Source organism: Simochromis diagramma, unplaced genomic scaffold (genome assembly GCF_900408965.1).
Source record: "Simochromis diagramma unplaced genomic scaffold, fSimDia1.1 OVJJ01000585.1, whole genome shotgun sequence".
Lineage (NCBI taxonomy): Eukaryota > Metazoa > Chordata > Actinopteri > Cichliformes > Cichlidae > Simochromis > Simochromis diagramma.
In genome coordinates, this window is record NW_024387398.1 from 1,532,483 (window position 1) to 1,549,159 (window position 16,677).

Sequence of the window (16,677 nt, forward strand, 5' to 3'; positions counted from 1 at the left end):
AAGGTGGAGAGGTGGTTGTTCTCCAAGATAAGGACAATACTGGACAATACCTCCCATCCACTATGTGTGCTGGTCAGTGACACGTTGAGTGGGAGACACAGTGAATCATTCCTGTCTGTGGATAATCTCTCTGGACAGTTCCTCCATCTGAAAGCACAAGTACACCCTGAATCAGATCATCTGCAGAGAAAATAACAAAGTCAGTATGATAAGAAGGGCATCTCAATCTCTAACATGTATATCAGGATATTTATTGATTAGTGCTATTTGTATTACTAAAGCTATCTTCTAATACTTTGTAATATACTATATTTTTTAATATTGTAACTTTAACTTGTTCAGTATTGTTATTCTTTATCTTTAATTTGAATTAATGCATTTGTTCTTTAACTTAAATCAATGGCCTGATGCTACTGCCATCATTGAAGACCTTACAAATACAGAGAGTACAACGTGTGCAAAGCAGCACATTAAACTGCTATTGACAAGGTTGTTTTTGGAAAGGAATGACAATAAAAAATACCCAAGCCACTGACTGTACTTAGATCCAAGAGCCGAGTGCCATTAGTGTGCACGTGTGTTAGTGAGGTTGTAGCGCAACAAAAACATAAAAAATACTTGTGAATTTTTAATTTTTTTTATAATAATGCCTCTGCTGCAGTTTGAGATCATTGTACCAAAAACAAGTTGCAGATGAGAAGAAAGATTATTTTAGAAAATTCATGAGGATGACCTTAGAGTAGACTAGAACAGCCCTTCATTGTGATTGGACATGTACAACGACAAAGATGGAAAGATAGACGAGAAGAAAATGGAAAAGAGGGGGGCCACTGAGCTGGGATATGGTGTTTCCTCCTATTGGCCCTTGTTGTTGTTGTGTTTCCAGCAGAGGAGTTTATCTGAAGTATCTGGGATCTAAGTGAATTACTGTAGGCTATCTCCATGCAGTAGATAAGCAGACCTGGCCTGCTTTCAGGACAATCAGATCCCCATCAAGGTCTTGGGACATTTTTATTGACCATTTGAGGGTACCTGTGGAGTTTATGTTGCTCTGTGTGTGTGCTAGTTGATTCCTGCTCTTTTTAGGTCTTTGCTAAGTTATTTAATAACTAATAATGTAATAACCAATAATAAGTTATTGTGACTGACTCTTAGGTATGGTTTGTAGTGTGCTCAGAGATCACGAGGTCTAAGGAGTTTGGAAAGAAAGCAACGGGACTTCTTTAAGTTTCCTAAAGATGTTTCCCCTCAGACCCAAGAAGCTTCTTCAGTTCTAAAACCAAATGTTGGTGAGTGTCCCCGAAGAGGGTTGTTGACCTATTATTGATCATGTGTCTCACTACGTGAGCCAAGGCGTGAAAAAGGCATGGGTCACCATCAGAAGAGGTTTCGGTTGAACCTGTTGAGACCACCTGACAGAAGAGGTGGGGGTTGAGGGGGCTGGGAAGGGATCTCAAAACTGCGCTGTAGGGCAGACAGTGGGTGTCGTAAGCTCTGTTCAAAGATGGTCATTCACAGTGGACGTGGACTCTTTCTCTTTTCTTTCAAATCACCTGTCTTCTCTGTCCAAAATGTGAACATTGGACCTTTAAGAGTGACCTTTAACCTTTAGATGCAGATATACAGTCTTGTGCCATGTGTTTATGGAGTGCACTGCACTGCATATCAGATACTAAGTAAACATAAGCCATAAACAACCAGAGGAGTCTGTTCAGTGACAGGTTGCTTCTCCCAAAGACAAGAACCAACAGACTTAAAAACTCCTTTGTCCCACACGCCATCAACCTCCTCTCTGGAGGGGAGAGGGAGGGGAAACAGGAGGACAAGGGAGGGGGGAACAACTAAGCTGTAGTGCCTTTTCACTGTGCAATACTTTTGTTAATATCCAACGGTGCAATAGACTCACAACACTTGAAATGTGCAATTCCCTTGTATTCTTATTCTTATTTATTCTTTTTATCCCTTTTATATACTCTGTATTTATATATGTGTATATATGGTATATTTCTGCTCACATTCTGTAACTTCTGTCGGTGCTGTGCTACTGGAAACCGAATTTCCCGGAGGAACCCACCTGAGGGATTAATAAAGTTTTATCTAATCTACTTGTTTAGCTTGTGTTTAGGAGTTTTGTCCTCAGGATGAATCAGTCTTTGTCTGAGGGTGTGGCTGGGTCCTAAATGCACCATCATGCTTGGAGAAAATTGTCTCTGATAAACCTGCTACACCTCTTAGGAGAATTTTGTGTCAGTGCTTATCTTATTTTTCTCTTTCAGATGTTGTTTAGTTTGTAGTTAGCCACTGATTTAAACGGCTAAATTAGCTCCTCAACATGTCTTGAAGTTTTCCAGAGGCCTGGTAACGAACTAATCATGTGATTCAGGTGTGTTGACCCAAGGAGAGATCTAAAACCTGCAGGACACCGGCCCTCGTGGACTGAGCTTGCCCACCCCTGGTTTATAGAGTTTGTGTTTACAACAGTACATTCAGATCATAATTCTGACTGCAAATGCTGAAAGGAAAGAGGCTAAAAATTTTAGGCTTTTACTGGTTTGTTTTTGCTGCTGCTCAAAAGTTAGGGATGCATTCATTGAGGTAAGTGTTGTAGTTTATGCACCTTGCTGAAAAGACTATCTGACTTTAGCAGACAATTTAGTTTTCCACTCCATGCCAGTAGCCAAAATCCTGCTGTAGAAGTGTCAAAATGTGGCGTGCGGAGGTGGTTATGTTTTTGTTTTGTCCATATTTGATATGGTCAAAGGTCTGAGGCTGTCCAGAAATGTAACATTTCATAAAGTTTAAAATGAGTATTAGATGTATACACGTGTGTTGTTGAATCGGTTTTTTTAATGTGGTGAAACTTGTAAAACAAATGTAAATATAATAATTCTGTGATATTCAAAGGCTGTGTGGAAATCATTGGCAGTTTGCTGCAACATTATGGTTACAATAGTGCACTATCATGAAGTTGTGCAGGGTGTGTTGAGTCATTGCTGAGGTTATATTCACTCACTGAACTCTAACCTTTCATGCTGCTCCCAACTTTTTCAGATTGCTATGTAAAAACAGCCTCGTGTTTAAGATGTTAAATTTTCATGGTTTTTATGTAGACTACTTCAGCAGGTACTTCTTCCTGTTTTGCTTCAGTCTACTTCTTATTCGTAGTACTCCTGTTTACTACTATAGATGTTGTCCACCTGTATGCACCTTCCTTTCCTCTTAATACATCACTCTATGTTCCTCCCTCTTCCTGAAGTGTGCCAGGAAGTCACACCAGAAGCTCCTTTAATAACAAGGGGAAAGCGAGTGAATCAGAACCCAGCGAACAGAGACTGGGCAGGTATAAACAAATTTATTCCCAGAGGAAGAAAACAGGAATAAATAAACACAATTTAAAAACAAAACAAATAATAACAAAAATGTTCTTTTATAACTAAAATCCCAAACAAATCCCCATTAAGTTATCCAAAAAACCCCACCAAGAAGAACATTTTAAGAGGAAGAGAAACGATTCCTGTTCTGATGTTGAAGCCGTGCCAGCCTAATTCCAGGATGACGATGAACCTCTTCTCTCTGCCCTGTCTCTCCATTGGGTTCATCGCACTACAACCCAGAGCGCAAGTCCCTGGCTCGCTGCAACCACGGCCTAACTCGTGGCACTGTGCTGTGAACAAACAGACACAGGCCAGAAACGTTGTTATGAAGCTGGCCTAGCTAATCTCCACTGCGACCCTCCCCCTAACAGGGCTGCACCTGGCGAATGACAGTGGAAAACAGTACCTATGGATGCAGGCAGAGGTTGGCCCCTGCCCTGCTGGCAATCACACGTGTTCTGTTGCCAGAAATGGGACGCTGTCCATCTTCACACAAGCGATCAGACAGCATGTCCTCTCTCTCTCTCTGGCTCCTACGTGCTCCTTCCTCCTCTTTGGGTGCTCAGCCAGCTTTTCTAACAGGTCCTTTCTGCAGCTGATAAGTCACCTGAGGGCACACCCACACCTCAGCAGGTGGCTGCTATTAGCCACTTTGTCCATTGTCCAGCCAAAACAATGCAATACAAATATTTAAAATACAAATCATGCAAAAAACAAACAAACAAACAACAAATATACACACTAAAATCAGGATACAACTGATTATAAAGACAAATACAAATTTCCACAGCAATTTCCATCCTTTTTGCAAAATCCACTACCATCATTCTAGACCGTATCTACTCAACATTTGTTCCCTTTACCTACATACCCACTAAAGTTTGCTCCAATCACCATGGTTAATGGACGGTTACTGGTCATGCCTGCTCAGTTTGAGTACTCTGAACTCTTCCTGCCCATTCACCCAATCACAGACATGTTCTCTCACCAAGCAAGAACCGAGATATGACTATGGCTGCACAGAGACTGGAAACAACTAAATCTAAACACACACACTACAAGCAGTTACTGCTCTGCTTGATAAAGGTAACATTTTTATCAAGTAGATTTTTTCCAGCAGAGCGACGGACAGTCATGTTAATGAGTAGCTTTCCTTGCTCATAACTGCTTGGATCAGGCTTGGACAGCAGCTCTCATGTTCAGCTTTAGAAGGGCATGACCCATTCTGCTCCAGTCACTACTCTCCACCTCTAGCGACACTGTCCACCACTTTATCCAACTTACTCCTTGTTTCCTTTTCTATCTCCAACATGGTAGAACAATCTTAATCCATCTCCAGTACTCCTGGCCTTGTTTTCCTTCTCCGTGGTCTCACTGTAGTACACTAGCTTGTTTTGTTTAAGGTTTGCTAACCCTAACCCAGTGTGCAATTTTTGCTCCCAGTCCTCCTTTAGTCTGTATTAGCTCCAGCTGTGTTCCCACCAGGCAGGAGCAAAAGAGAAAGACCACAGAGGAAGTCCATATACGAAGGACCAGGCCAAGAGTCTGCTAGTGGAGGCGTGAGATGGACGTGTTTCCTAAATGGACCAGCTGAAAGCAAAAGCAGAAACAAGAAGTACACTATGAACGCACATTTATTCTTGATGCTACTTTATTTTTTTTTAAAAAATAGGTCCTGTTCACGTCTGCTCTGTCCTTGAGGAACAAGTGTTTTCATGGAAAATCTACAACATCCTTGGAAATGTTGTTTATCAATAATACTTGTTTTACTAGTCTTTCTATATTTAGCTGAAAACAATAAAATAATCCAAAACTCAACATTTACATGTGTTAACAAGTTTTTATTTCTAAGAATATTTTATTAAAACAACACCTATCAGCATGTTTATGTTGTTCTATGTGAAGTACTGCACCATAAAGCATAATTATAAACATTTATTGTCACAAGTAACAACTAAACTTTGTAAAATAAAATAATAATAAAAAAAAAAAGTATAAAAGTAAATATTCCACTGAGTATATTTACTTTTTTTTTAAGTTGTGTGTTCATTTTTAGTGTTAGGGTACCTGGGTCTGGTTATGGATTATCTATATTCTTTGATTTAGTGTTTCCACTATTTAGTTTTGTATTTCACGCTCCCCCAGTTACATTTAATATACAGAAAACACGCAGAGAAAATAGAATTGGGCTGAAAGGTCTATTCAGGTTGTGCATCATGTTTTCAAAAAGTAACTAAGTAAGAAAGTAAAGTAATTAGTAAAGTAATGGGATAAGTTTTTGGAGAAGTAATCAGTAAATAGTAACCAATTACTTTGTAAAGTAACTTGAACAACACTGGTTATGTTCAGCTTTGCATCGTCTGTCTCATTGTGTGTTGTCAGCCCCAGCTGCTGTGGTGTGTTTCCTGTTTCCTTTTGTATTTAAGCCCTTTGTTTTCTTCCGTCCAGCATTGCGTTCCCCCCCATCCCTCGCTGGTGTCTTTGTTTAGTTATCTTTGCCCCTGCGACTCTGCATTTGGGGTCTGTAAATCACCACGGCAGACCCGATGGCATTTTCATGCTTTCCAGCAGACTTTATTCATGGTTGCTGTTTTAACAATGCCCGGTTGCACCTTTGCAGCTCTCAGCCACACACATCACCAACTACAACAACAACAACACATGCAGAGCACAGGTTATAAGCTGACGAGGCGTGATTGTAGATGCACATGTGCATGTGTGTTGAGTTTCCTGTTTTACTTTGAAAGTCTGTGTGTTATGTCAGGGTATTCAGGTTGCGTTCTCCCTGTCTCATCATGCTTATTAGGTTCAGCTGTCTCTCCCTTCTGTGTGCAGTTTCCTCGTTTCCCGTTGTGCTTATACAGTGTGTGTTTTCTCTTGCTCGTCACTGGTCTGTCTGTGTTACCTCCATGCTTCTCTCCCATCTTGTCAACCCCCGTGTTACCTCTGCTCTAAGTCAGCTCACATTTCAGGTTTGTTGCTTCTGGTTCCTCGTTTCTTAGATTTCCCAGTTTAGGTTTTAGTTTCTGTCCGTGCCATCTCCGTTTCTGTTTGTATCCTCACCTTGCAAATAAAGCTCACTTGCATCACAGCCAGTCCCTGCATGTTGGGTCCTTCACTCATTACTCCACACGTTTGCTGCCGCAGCCGTGACAGCAATTCTAAGTGGCTGTATCTGTATCAGGACCAATTTAAAGCTCTGCTGGAGGACATTATGTTGCTTGATGGAAAAAACAAACTGTCTTCTGATTTAACTTTTTAGATTTCAGAACCAGCCCATGCAGTTAATGCAGTTTTCTCAATCAAAGAAATTAGCATGATTTCTTTTAACATAGTCAGTTTACATCAGGGATGAGGTGCCGGGTATCATCACTGATTTCTATAACTGATTTGATTCTGGTTCGAAAAGTCCCGATTTGATAGAATTCAATTTGGACTCAAATGATCATAATTACAAGACTTCTATCAGTACATATCCATATTTTATATAAAACAAAGCTGACACTTGTGAGACTTCATCAGAGGTGTAAGCATCAAAGCAGATGCCTTTGTGTCAAAGTAACTGGATACATTTAAAAATGGAGTTTTCATCTAAAAATGCTCTGCGTCCACACTACCGTTTTCAGTCGTTTCCAAAGGGTTGTTCATCCACACTGCAGATGACACTGCTTACCCCCACAGTAAGAACGACCTCACAAAACTCATAATTACAACAAAATTAAAGGCTGTAAGGCTTAAGTACAGACACGTGGTAGACTCCAGAAAGAGAAGCGGGCATGGAAGAGTAGCATGCCTGTATTTTGAACCTTGCGAATAGCACTTCTCCTTCGCCCTGTAGTTTTTGCTCCAATCTCCTGCTATAGCCAGTCAGGACTAGTCTACAGAGACTCAACACAGACGTGACAGGCTGAATGCAACGTTGTCATCATACAGGCAAGAGAGGCTTAAAAGAAAATTATCAAATGAAGGACAGGTTATTACACTTGCACAGGAAGATCTCAAGCTGAGGAGGCAGACTTTTGAGAGAACGGAGGCTGCAAACAGAGTTTTCTGAAAACACTGGCAGACTGACATCAAACACTGAAAAACTTACAAATTCAGTTACAGAGGTATTTCAGCGAATGAGACAATCAATGGCCCAGACTCCATTTGTTGCACCGCCACCACATTACAGCTCAACCTCAGCAGCATGGTTACTTCTCTGCTCCAGTTGTTGCCTCTGCCCCCTCTTCAGTAGCAACCAGGCCAACACCACCACAGCACCGTGAAGATGCTGAGTATCTTTACTCTGACAAACAGTAGTCATGTCTTTAATAAGCTAAATTGCTTGTTAAAAAGAACATTTATTTGTTATTGTTGGTTTAATTCTTTCCTGTAGCCATGGTGACTTCCATGGCTGGAAGTCTCTGTCATACTGGAGAGCTGGTCTGCAATGATGTCTCTGTTAGCTTCACAAAAGTTAATCAAAACAAAACAGGCATTGATGATGAATGGAAGATCATCCAGACTGATGTCCACTGCCCTCCGTAATGCTCCAAATCACGCTTTAAACGTCCAAAGGAGCACTCGATTACCACTCTGCATTTGCACAATGACAACCCAAAGTACTGTCCCTGAGGAGTAGCACCTCCACACTAGCATACTTAACATAGGGCAGCAAGGGGTACGCCGGGTCCCTGAGGAGAGTTACAGGCACAGGATCTTCTCCCTCCACGATTACTTTTGGACAAGAAGGAATCTTTCTGTTTCTCAAGTAGATACTGATGTTTGAATTAGCAAATATGCAGGCATCGTGAACGCTACCAGGCCACTTAGTAACAACGTTCATGAATTTGTATTTGTAATCACAGGTAGCCTGTACATGTAGCGAGAATTTGCTTTTCATGTTAACGTAGTCAGTGGAGTTTGCTGACGGCTGTTTTATTTTGATATGCGTGCAGTCAATAGCTCATAGACACTGCGGCCATGTGTTGCATAGAAGTTTGTGTCTGTACCTTTGGTTCTGTAAATGGAAACATATGTGGGTCCCAGGTGAAATGTGATAGTCCTGCACACTTCTCTGATTATTTTTAGACACAGTTTGTCCAGCTAATCCAAATGCGTTCGCCGTTTTCCGCAGTCTGCCTTCATCACTTAGACAGTACAGGGAGCAAGAAAACTTTGTAACAACGTCCACCGGTGATCTTAATCGTGTTGTCTGGCCTTGAATGTAACGTTGTAACAGTTCACTCAGATGATACAGTCTCGTCATTCTAAAGTTCTCGCGCCACTCCTCGAACACAGCAGTCCCACACACAAAGTTATCCCACCATGCACAGCAGCATCCAGGTCTCACCCAAAAATGCACTGTACACAATAGTAGACAGGTGCACAACAAGCAAGCAAATAATGCAGAAAATAGAGATCTTTCATGGTAAACTGGTCTTGAAGTACAGTGAGAGAGAGCTGTGCAGAAAGTGTGATTTTATTGTGATAGAAGCAAAACAGTGAAGGTGAGACAAAATTCATAACAATGTTTTTCAAACGTGAAGCGTCGTTTCGATCTTCTTCTGCTGGTTCAGTGAATTTTGGTTGGAGTGACGAAACCTGCAGCTTCAGAATCTGTGAGATGTCTACTGTCAGCACCCAAGGGCATATCCATGTACGTGACTCGAGGGTCAAGCTTTGTGTTTACATCTTTTTGCGAAATCTATTTACCGGCTCTTTAATCTTTTTTGTTTTTGCTGTTTGGCAGTTCTTGAAATAGTTTTGTGAGCTTTAAGCTGAGATTGTGGCATAGAATCCCTATCAACCAATGTGTGTTTTTCTTCATTATAGTTTTTAAATACCAATCAGTCAGTCAATTAATAAAACATACAAATAAGGGTAATGGAACCGCTGGTCTCCCTTACACTCTGGAACCAGTCTCCTGGAGAGGGGCTGGACTCTTTCTTAGTCTGGAGTTGCCTTTGGTGAGAGGTGGGGGGCTGGAGTGGGTATCCTAGTATCCCCTCGGCTTTCTGCCTGTACGTTGGGGTTTCTCCTAGTGGACTAGAGGGTTTGTTCCCTGTGCCTTCGGGTCAGGGAACGGGTCCTGACTGTCGTCTGCGCTTATGTGCCAAGTGATGGTTTAGAGTACCCAGCCTTCTTGGAGTCCTTACTTGGGGGTGCTCCACTCTATTGTCCTACTGGGAGACTTCAACGCTCATGTGGGCAATGACAGTGAGACCTGGAGGGGCTGGAACATGTTCAGGGAAATCTATCAATCACAGGAGAGTGCAAATCACTTGCCAGAAACCGACAACTAGAAAAATCTTACTTAGCTAGAGCCGAGCAACACTGACGGGAGTCATGCAACGATCCAGCGATGAGAAGCCTCAATCTGCCATCTTAAATGGACTCCAGAACGCCAAGATATTGAGCCGCAGGTGAGTGATGATTTGCAGGCGTGCCGGCCAGAGGCAGGAAACTGCAGTGAGGTCCTCAGCAGGAGAGAGAGAGCAGAAACAAAAACAAACACTGACGTGTCCGAGAGACACCGGAGAGGTACGGGGACCATGACATGGATAATATTATGTATAATACTTTATGTTATAATGCAAATGGTCCCACCATTTGGTTTCACACCACAGCTCAGGTTTTCAGGGATTCTTAGTGTACTAAACTAAATGGCCAAACACAGTGGTGTTTCATTCAAAGAAACTGACGTGTCTTTGTCATCTAAATAATCTGCTTCTCCTAAGGCTGCACTGCTTGTAGATATGTGCACCAGGTGGTTAGAGAGCTGTCCTGTTTTCTCCTCTGTCACACATGTATGTAAGCATCTCCCACATTCTGTCTTTGTGTTTATCAAGTCTTTCAGATGAATTCTTTATCATCATTTTCAAGTACATATATTTGTATAGGATATGAAAACATCTATGAGCATCTTGGTTTTTTCCCCCTCAGAGTCAAATTAGTTTGTAAAAAATCTGTCAGTCTGTCACTAAGAAGTGAAAGCTGCTTGCTGACAGCAGATCCTCAGCCGCAGGGCCTTGTTTGACACACACACACACTCACAGGCCAAAACTGTAAGAAACACACAGAATGTGGCGTGCATTCACATAAGATCTGTGTGTACATGTTTGTACGGTATGCTTATACTCTGCCACACCCCCTCCATACACAGCTGTGCTCTTTGCTTCCTTCACCTAAACATCAGTGGGGGTGATCTGTCTTCTCTAGTTTTACCTGAGGGTGAGCTGCAAGCGCCAGCAAGCTGTTGGCTGTCACTCCCTATCACTTTTCAATCCTCATTCCCCTCTGATACACACAAACCAAGCCAGGCTGCGCCAACTCTTTAAAGACTTTAAAGTCATCAGACTGCAGTTCAACACCTGCTCCATAACGAATGGATGTTGATGTAAGGATACCTTGCATGTTTTTCATCTTTATTGCCCCTTACTTTATTTTGTAATTACTTCTCCCTTTTTGTTTTTAATAGGAAAATGTTTCTACTGCAAAACTCCTTAGCCTACCTAACACGACATGTTTCAGAATAATTTAATTTAGTTCAATTTGATTTTGTTTATATTGTGCCAAATCACAACAAGAGTTGCCTCAAGCTGCTTTATAAATATCCTACAATAATACAAAGGAAACAAAGACAAAACACCCCAATAATCATAAAACAGCAAGAAACAGCAAGAAATCTCTAGCAGAATCAGGCTCAGCAGCTCTGAACACCACATCCAGAACACTTTGGATTTTGTGGAGAAGGTGAGAGACGTCATGGAGGCAGATGAAACAATGGTCTTGTACCATGTTACATCTCTCTTTGTCTGTCTTCCAGTCACTGAAGCAGTGAAGGTAGCTTGTAAGAGGTTACAGGATGACCCCGACCTCAGCAACAGGCCCACTCTCAGCCCAACCCAAGTGTGTTTGCTCTTGGAACTGCGTCTTCATTCCAGATATTTCACATACAAGGGTCAGTACTACAGGCAGAAACATGAGTGTGCCACGGGCTCCCCAGTTTCACCCACTGTGCCCAGTTTGCACACGGATGACACCTAGATGAAAATTAATTCTCAGGATGTACCATAATTCACTGATCACATTAACTTAGTAGACAAACACATCAAGTTTATCAGGGAGGATCTAAATAATGACAGACTAGCCTTTATAGACTGTGAGATTTCCATCAGTAATCGGGTACATTTAAAAGTTGTGTACTGTAAACCAACCCATATGGATCAGTATTTAAGGTTTGACGCTCATCATCCACTGGAGCACACACCGGGTGTCATCAGGACACTAAAACACCATCCCCACAGGCACAGCAGTCAGGGAAGGAGAAGAACATCACATCAAAAGGCCCTGAGTAAATGTGGTTATTCCTGCTGGACATTTAAATTCTTAACGGGTCAGAATTTTATTGGCCTGAGGAATACACAGGCCTGTGGAAAAAAATAAAAAAAAGACAAACAGACAAAAACACCAATGCTTTAATTTTACATTTTAAAATACTTTATATAAAATATTATGTGAGGGCATCCAAAACAAGGTGCGGGTCGAAATTGAAGCACCCAGAGAAGATCTCAAGACTCCTGTATTTGGCTAATAACTGGTGTCATAGCCCATCACCACTGTTCAGTGATGGTCATTTGCAGTGGACATAGAAAGCCTCCTTTACTGCTCCTATGTCTTCTTGGTCCAGAAAGAGTGTCCTTTGTCTTTTAAGTGCAGGTGTACAGCTGAGTCTTGTCCCGTGAAGGTGGCTCTCTTGTGCTGTGCCATGAACTTTGGCACAGCACAAGGTCTGGGCACTCTGACCAGCCCAAGTATGATAATCCAGTTTACAGGGAGTGCAGAATTATTAGGCAAATGAGTATTTTGTCCACATCATCCTCTTCATGCATGTTGTCTTACTCCAAGCTGTATAGGCTCGAAAGCCTACTACCAATTAAGCATATTAGGTGATGTGCATCTCTGTAATGAGAAGGGGTGTGGTCTAATGACATCAACACCCTATATCAGGTGTGCATAATTATTAGGCAACGTCCTTTCCTTTGGCAAAATGGGTCAAAAGAAGGACTTGACAGGCTCAGAAAAGTCAAAAATAGTGAGATATCTTGCAGAGGGATGCAGCAGTTTCAAAATTGCAAAGCTTCTGAAGCGTGATCATCGAACAATCAAGCGTTTCATTCAAAATAGTCAACAGGGTCGCAAGAAGCGTGTGGAAAAACCAAGGCGCAAAATAACTGCCCATGAACTGAGAAAAGTCAAGCGTGCAGCTGCCAAGATGCCACTTGCCACCAGTTTGGCCATATTTCAGAGCTGCAACATCACTGGAGTGCCCAAAAGCACAAGGTGTGCAATACTCAGAGACATGTCCAAGGTAAGGAAGGCTGAAAGACAACCACCACTGAACAAGACACACAAGCTGAAACGTCAAGACTGGGCCAAGAAATATCTCAAGACTGGTTTTTCTAAGGTTTTATGGACTGATGAAATGAGAGTGAGTCTTGATGGGCCAGATGGATGGGCCCGTGGCTGGATTGGTAAAGGCAGAGAGCTCCAGTCCGACTCAGACGCCAGCAAGGTGGAGGTGGAGTACTGGTTTGGGCTGGTATCATCAAAGATGAGCTTGTGGGGCCTTTTCGGGTTGAGGATGGAGTCAAGCTCAACTCCCAGTCCTACTGCCAGTTTCTGGAAGACACCTTCTTCAAGCAGTGGTACAGGAAGAAGTCTGCATCCTTCAAGAAAAACATGATTTTCATGCAGGACAATGCTCCATCACACGCGTCCAAGTACTCCACAGCGTGGCTGGCAAGAAAGGGTATAAAAGAAGAAAAACTAATGACATGGCCACCTTGTTCACCTGATCTGAACCCCATTGAGAACCTGTGGTCCATCATCAAATGTGAGATTTACAAGGAGGGAAAACAGTACACCTCTCTGAACAGTGTCTGGGAGGCTGTGGTTGCTGCTGCACGCAATGTTGATGGTGAACAGATCAAAACACTGACAGAATCCATGGATGGCAGGCTTTTGAGTGTCCTTGCAAAGAAAGGTGGCTATATTGGTCGCTGATTTGTTTTTGTTTTGTTTTTGAATGTCAGAAATGTATATTTGTGAATGTGGAGATGTTATATTGGTTTCACTGGTAAGAATAAATAATTGAAATGGGTATATATTTGTTTTTTGTTGCCTAATAATTATGCATAGTAATAGTCACCTGCACACACAGATATCCCCCTAAAATAGCTAAAACTAAAAACAAACTAAAAACTACTTCCAAAAACATTCAGCTTTGATATTAATGAGTTTTTTGGGTTCATTGAGAACATGGTTGTTGTTCAATAATAAAATTATTCCTCAAAAATACAACTTGCCTAATAATTCTGCACTCCCTGTAGACTTAAGAACAGCCTTAGACAAAAACTGGTTCATCCCGAGGTCAGAACTCCTAACAGCGTTAGGAAACAGCGTTCCCTTTGCCTCCTTGCATTTTGCACATATGCCCATTATATTTTTATTATAAAAAAGAGTTACTTTTGTTAGTATGAGGTGAACTGGCCTACTTTGTAAAAACCTTTCAGAGACCTTTCTAACGTGTAAATCAATAATTGTCTTTCTTAGATCTTCATTAAATTCCTCCATTTGTTGTTCTAGTGGTTAATACAATGAGTGCAATGAAAGTCCTGAAATAAATTCAAACTTGTGCACCCAATTCTTTTTCAAAGTGCACACAGATATATAGACAGTATGCTCTACAATAGTCCCGCTTTGGACTTTCAATGATTTCTTGAAACAGTTCCTTTTCCAAAGTTACTATGACATTCATGCCCATGTATGTAAACTTCACAATGGATCATACAAAACTTTTTTAAAGGAATTATTATCTATATTAATTGAGAAATGTTGTTGCATAGCTGCTTCCCTACACAGACTCAGCTCCATAGCCTTACCGTTTGCCACGACCCCCGTGAGTCCAATATGCCTTCATGTGTCTACCTGCACTGACACATGCAAACACCACACAGATGTTGGAGTAAGAGGAAGCCCTTCTTTTGGTGCTTCCTCTTCTGAGGAGCTCCGAGGAATTGATGGGGGAAAACCATTTTATGGTCTGGACACAAACCCTGACATCGAGTCAGTCAAGTGTTTTAAACCATGTGAAGTTGTTGATTTTTATTATGTTTGTTTTTTGGTAGATTCTGTTTTTTAATTACGATTCAAGATCTCTAAATAGACTAGCCTGTGCCATCAGTTACCACAGGCTAGTCTATGATGAACCTGGCTATTAAGGGCAGTTCACTTGAAGCACCTAACACCTAGCCCATGATTAACCTGTGTTAGGTTCATAATGTGCAACATGAGCAATAGCAAGTCCTCAAAAATACCATGCATCTGTTGCTCTGTGTCATTGTTGTAGGTACATCTGATAGAAGCATGAGAAACAATCATTTAAAATTAATCTATTTCAAAAAGATCACAGTCCAGTCACCGAACACATTGGTGAGGCAAGAAAAAATAATCCTTGTTCATCTTATAATGGGTCTTGTTGGAGACTTTCAGTTTATCCAATACAGAGTCTTCAGATTTTTGACTCCTCTTGCCTTCCTCTTAAATTTAATTTCTTACAACTTGCTACCTTTCATTAAAAGAAGGTATGAACAGCAGGTGGATGGGGGTGCTTTGATTCAGTTCAGTTACATTCAGTTCTATTTATATAACGGCAATTCACAACAACAGCTGCCTTGAGATTTTTTATATGGAAAGGTAAAGACCCTACAACAATGATGGAGTATGACGGCTGAGAAAGTGCACGTTGGAAAAAGGTTTGAAAACATTGCAAACGTTTGCAATGAAAAATATTTTTTCCCTTTCGCTTCCAAATCCAGGCCTGATTTTAGGGAAATATTACATGCAATACTTAAAAAAAACATGAATATATGTGATGTAATACTTCAAAACAATGTTTAAAAAAAAATACAATAAAAAAATACAATAAAAAAATACAATAAAAACAGCGGTTCCACTGGCTCCTGGCATACTGATCTAACTAAGAACCCTTCATTTGGTTCTTTTGTTCCTTTGTAATGTACTGTTATGTTAAATCTTTTAAAATACAATTAAGCATCAGGAGCCATGTGCACACCTCGGTGTTCCTCCTCGTTAATGATTTATCAATTTCTTCTGCTGTCATTTGAACAAAAACATATACCTGCTCCCCTTGTGTTTTACTTAAGCTTATTAATCAGTAAAGGTAAACATATGGTATATTGTAAGAATGTCTTTATGGTTTCACCATAACAAACTATATTTGTTTCATATTTCTTCATTCTCATCTTCGCCTTTGCCTGCTTTTTTCAGAGATCTTCCTTCCTTCGTTTAGTCATCCGTGCACCGAGTTATTTGTCTCTTACTGAGACACGTCTTGCTCTATTCCATTAGCAACATTAATGAACTCAGTAAATCCACTGAAGGGACTCGTTGTGAATAACAAAACCTTTAACACACTCTGCATTTTGATGTGAATGAAGTTCTTCTTCAACCACATCAACATCAAACTGTGGGGACAATTCCTTTTTACTACATCATGCTATGGGACAGTGCAAATTCTGTTTAGGGATGATTTGCCAGTTGTTTTTAATTCCACCTACAAAAAAGGAGTATAGGTGTTCCACTTGCTGTTTACCTTATCATGCCAGTGATCGCTGATACTCCTGACAAAGGCTCTAACCATGACCCTAAACTAGATAAGTAGTTATGAAAGTGGGTTGGATGTTAGATTTAAATACTTCTGTTCCACTGGAGAGATGAAATGATGTAGAAAATGTAACAATGTCCATGTTGATACATGAAACTACTGTATTTCCAACCTACTTATTTTCAGGGTTTCACTGGTGCTCATTTTGTGTGTGTGTGTGTGTGTGTGTGTGTGTCTGTTTGTGGTTGGTAATTCTTTGGTAATTACATGTGCAGATTATATGTCACTATCCATCCATCTATCCGTTCTCCCTACCTATCCCTACCAGGCTCATGGGGGGTCGTACCACAAACAAGTTATTTCCTATATTTTGAAATTCAGCTACATTTTAATTGGCACTAATATTCTTTGGCAATTAGACCTGGGCATTTTTCTTTTTGTTCATATTTTAAACAGGATATTACCAGTTTCCAGATCAGCTGTGGAGACCATATGTCACAATTTAGAAATGTTCCTTAAATGAAAGAAACAGGCCGTGACAAAGATTATATATGCGAACAGAAGCTCGGAGAAGACTCAAATATTACATCAAGATTTCGAATCCTGGACTTTGCAGTTGAACAAAAAGCA